General features: G+C 36.8%; 1 long non-coding RNA gene across 1 annotated transcript in view; it reads left to right on the forward strand.

Moving 5' to 3' along the window:
- The window catches only part of LOC114008871 (uncharacterized), a 7,146-nt gene extending 3,920 nt beyond the window's left edge, over window positions 1-3,226 (forward strand). Inside the window, exon 2 of the long non-coding RNA XR_003550366.1 lies at window positions 2,737-3,226. This is a non-coding gene — a long non-coding RNA (uncharacterized LOC114008871). The remainder of the gene's footprint in view (window positions 1-2,736) is intronic.
- The last annotated feature ends 1,848 nt before the right edge of the window (window positions 3,227-5,074 follow it).

Raw genomic sequence — 5,074 nt, forward strand, 5'->3', positions numbered from 1 at the left:
CCACAAAAAACGAGACCCTGGCATTTGATAGAAAGTGGTCGAATATGAAAGATTTATTGCTGAGTGAAGCAAACCAGGCTATGAAAGAAAGATATTGTATGTATCCACTTAATATATACTATCTGCACTCTATGGTAGAGATTGAAATATTGGAGGGTATAAAAGCAGTGAAAATAGTTATGGACACTGAAGACAGTGTGAAACAGGGTAGGGGGAGAAGGGAAGAGTATAGAGAAGAATAGCATGAGAACAAATAGAGGCATGACATCTGTGGGACACAGAAATGGCTTATTATCTGTTAATGATAATGTGTATAGTATTCTCAACTGGACTGGTCTGAGAAGTATCCCATGTTATAAAAATTCTTTTTACAATTCAAATAATGTATAGTGATTGAATATTCAAAAAAAATAGTGAGAAAAAATAATAGTAATCTGATTAAAATGAAAATTGCTCTAAGAAAAACTTCAATATGTATTGATTAAATCAAGGTAATTAGTATATCCATCATCTCAGCAATTTGCCATTACTTTGTGTTGGGAAAATGAAACACAGAAAGGTAAATACAGTTTATCACAATTTGTAATACATCTCAGAGCAACAAAAAAAAGTATATCAAATGTCTTATAGATATTAACACATCGATTCTTCCTAACCCTTTGAAGTAGGTATTAGATTGAACAATGTAAATTTGCCACTTTTAAGGAAAAAAACTCAGAACACCAGTAATTTGATACAATGTAGCATATTATTCTCATTTTACAAATGCAAAAACTGAGCCATAGAAACTAGCAAACTTGTTCAAGATCACACTGCTAACATTGATGGAACTGGAATATCAACTAGTAAGGAAGTAGTTATGGGAAGATAAGGCCATTTAAAATAATCTTTACAAGCTTACCCATATCGCATGGAGTACATTATAGTGCTCCCAAGCGCTTCATCAAATAGAATTCATATGTAACCACATAAGAAGTGAGCTAACAAAACTGGAAGCAGTTGTTGACCTAAGTTGGCAGCTAAATTTTTATTGCCAAAATTGTTCATTTATATTTTCATGTGAAAGGTAAATATGAACTTTAAAGCCAGCTTTATACAGTGACAGTCAATTGTGGAAATAAACTCATTTCAAGAACAAGGAAGGAGGGCCAGGAGGTGGCATCATGGTTAAGGTACTGGACTCCCACAGGGCTGACCACAGTTTGAGTCCGAACCCAGTGACTTGAGAATCATGTCAGGTGTGTGTGCGTTCATGCCCAAAGTCCTGAGCAGAGAATGGAGGAGAAGTGATTGCTCCATGTCTATCCACCCGGGGGGTGATTTCTCACTTTCCCTCTCACTGTCTCTCTCTGTCTCTCTCCAGCGGCAGTGCATAGGGTTTATGACAAAAACCTTAACATTTTTTTTTAATTAAGAACAAGAAAAGAAGGGAGAAAGGAGAGAAAGAAGGAAAGAGAGAGGGAGAAAAAAGCTGAAAATTCAGTTGCATTTGTCTAATTAACAAATATTGCAGGTCCTCCATATCTTCTGCAAAATCTTTAGGCTAGATAAATTTTAGAATGCAGAACTTTTCAGGGTTTAAAGAATTAATATGATAGATCTAGGAATTCCCCTTCTTTGTATATACCCAAAAGGATTAAAACCAAGCACATGGAAGGATCTTTGTACACCCATGTTCATAACCGCATTATTCACAATAGCCAAATGATATTGGAAGTCATTCAAGTTTTCATCAAAGGATGAATGGATAAACAAATTGTGGTACATACATACAGTGGGATATTATTTGGCCATAAAAAGGAAGGAACTTCTGACACAAAATGAGTGAATATCATGGAAATTATGCACAGAGAGATAAGGCCTGGTCACAAAAGGACAAATAGTTGGTTCCATTCATCTGAAGTACTTAGAGTAGTCAAATTCTTAAAGACAGAAACTGAAATGGTCGTTGCCCAGGGCTGAGGGCAGGGGAAATGGAGTTACTATTTAACAGGCACAGAGTGTCAGTTTTGTAAGAAAAAGCAAGTTTTGTAAAGGGATGGTGGTGATAGTTGTACAGTAATTTGAATGCATTTAATGCTATAGAACCGTACACTTAAAACAGTTTAAATGGCAACTTTTACCATAATTACCACAATTTTTACCAAAATTAAAAAAAATTTAAGGTAATACGTACCGAAACATTACTTAAATCTCTAGTGAGGTCTGGGAGGCATACTTCAATCAAATACAGCAATATCTCTGTAGCAAATATATATGAACATTTATAATAAGTGAGATAAATAAACCATAAATAGCTTCACTTTACCAAATGAGTTGAGGAAAAACTTTCTGTTTCCAAAATCCTGGGGATTCCAGAAATGTGTAGAAGGAATTAGGGACTGCATCACATTCTGTAGACATTTAATTAACTCATCCACGTTATTGGGTTGTGGGAAAAGTCATGACACATTTTTGCATAGAAAAAATATGTCGTGATTTACCAACAACCCAATAGATCTGCAGTTTGTTTTTATATTTTAGAATCAATAGAATGTTTTTATGTCTCAAACATTTTCAAAAGATCACTGAAAAATCTCAGGGTCCTAATGGAAAAAAAAATCGGGCCCGGAGGTAGGTGATTCAGCATCAGGGCCCCTCTCTCGGTTCAGCTGGAGGTGAGGAATGGGGTGAGTGGAGACATTGAGACAATGCTGCCTCACAGGGACTTCTCTCACTACTGTTTATTTCTTCCAGACACAGAAAGAAGACAATTGATGGCAGAGCATCAGTTTGAACTGCCTTCAGCAGACAATGGAAAGAACAGACTGTGTTGAGTGGGGAAGTGGAGGGGCAGGAAGAATGGGACACTATCTCCATTTGCAGAACACAGCTCAAAATCTCCCCTCATATACTCCCCAGTTTCCTCACCACCAAGGGGCAACATGTGTGTGCTAATCCCAGCAATGTGAGAGTTCAGAATTGCATGAAGAACCTGAACCTCATGTCCAAGGACCTTAACCTAGATGCAATAATCAAGGACATGAAGCTGGAAACAAAGAATGAGGACCTAGAAACAATGAAACTTGCTTGAGAAAAAGGAACACAAGTTGCCAGTCAGCTTCCCTCCAACTCTCTTATCCCAGTACCTCCCAGGAGTTCCTTGACCTGAATTATTCTTTTTAAAAACAATTATTTTTCTGTTCTGGCTTTAAAGCAATGCATCGAATAAAGAGTATCTAATTTATTTTAGTTGAAATTTTAGAGGAAAAGGAAACTGAAGGAATCACTGAACTTTGGGTAAGTATTGTCTTTAAACAAGAGACATAATAGTATAATATTTTAGTTAAACCAAAAACATGGCACATTCAAATTTAGATAATATGTGCCCAAAACATATTTATCCCTTTAGGGAGTGAACCATTAAGTAGACTAAAAGATCACTTGAGAAACAAAGTTTTTTTTAGTTAATTGGGGATAATATTCTGAAATAACATTAATAAATTAAGGTGCAAATTAATATCCTATGTCCAGTATAGGGCAATAATGAAACTGTAATCCTAACGATTATCTTTCTGATGGACAGAAATCGTTTGCAACTCTTCTAGATGAAAACTTATCCGTTAATATGTAGTTTCAGGGACCAGCAGTTAGTGTAATAGCTATGTCGCTGGACTCCCATGTAGTCGACTGTGGTTTGAGTCCCAGACCCAGCGGCTTAAACTCACGCCAGGCACATATGTGTACATGCCCAAGATCCTGAGAGGAGAATGGAGAAGGGATTGCAGTGTGGCCATCCCCCCTGGGGGGTGATTTCTCGCTTTCTGTCTCTCTGTCTCTCTCTGTCTTTCTGGCGAGCACACGCACCCTATAGCAAAAACCTCTCCAAAAACAGAAAAGAAAAAAAAATATGTAGTTTCACAAAATCTGAAGCCTGATCAATAATAAATAGAAAATCAATCAAAATTACTGGATTATCAGAAAAGTCATGACTTTTTTTATACTTTTCTATGCAAAAATGTGTTATGACTTTTCTGATGCCCCAATATATTCCCCTGAAGATTTAAGGAATCCGGGGCATTGAAATATATGCAGTCAGCCTTTTGCCTATTTTTTATTTAAATTTTTTTCTTATTAGATATCTGTTTCCAAGAGATTTCTACTCTAAAGAGAAAGGATATAGAAATACACTTAGGAGCCAGCAGGTGATGTGGTGGTACTCCCACATGGCCCATCACAGTTCGAGTCCCGGACTTGGTAGCTTAGTTTCTCACTCTCTCTCTCTCTCTTTCTATCTCTCTCTCTTTGTCTCTCTCTGGTGAGTACATGTGTTCTATAGCAAATTAAAAATAATGATAATAAAAATAATGATAAATAAAATCTTTAAAAAAGAAACATACTTAAAGATGGAGTTAGTATCAAGTTTATATACATTTTTATTAAAGCATGTAAGTATATGTTTATAATTATTGGGTTGTCTGGAAAGTCATGATGCATTTTTGCACAGGAAAATACATCCTGACTTTATCAAAGACCTAATAGTACATCTTAGTCAACTATTTCATAAAGTTTTTAAGAGAGCACTGAATCTTAAGCAACAACAAAATATTTTATCAGAGAAAAAGTTTAAAACCTATACTTACTTTGCATGACATTAGTAGGACACAGATATGGTTTATTACCTGTTGATGATGACGTGTCTAGTATTCTCAACTGGATTGGTCTGAGAAGTATTTCATATTGGGTAAAGTCTTTTTACAAGCAAAATGAGAAATAGTGATTGACTGGTTAAAAAAATAATTGGAATAATAATAATAATGATCAGGAAAAACAATGAAAAGATATTAGATGATGGGAACCAGCAGTTAACGTAATGGCTATGTTGCTGGACTCCCACGTAGTACACCGCGGTTCGCATCCTGGACCCGGTGGCTTAAAACTCACGCCGGGCGCGTGTGCGTGTGTGCCCAAGATCCCGAGAGGAGAGTGGAGGAGAAGGGATTGCGGCGTGGCCATCCCCCCTGGGGGGTGATTTCTCGCTTTCTGTCTCTATGTCTCTCTCTGTCTGTCTGGCGAGCGCATGCGCCCTATAGTG

Source organism: Tupaia chinensis, unplaced genomic scaffold (genome assembly GCF_000334495.1).
Source record: "Tupaia chinensis unplaced genomic scaffold, TupChi_1.0 Scaffold000407_4, whole genome shotgun sequence".
Taxonomy (NCBI): domain Eukaryota; kingdom Metazoa; phylum Chordata; class Mammalia; order Scandentia; family Tupaiidae; genus Tupaia; species Tupaia belangeri.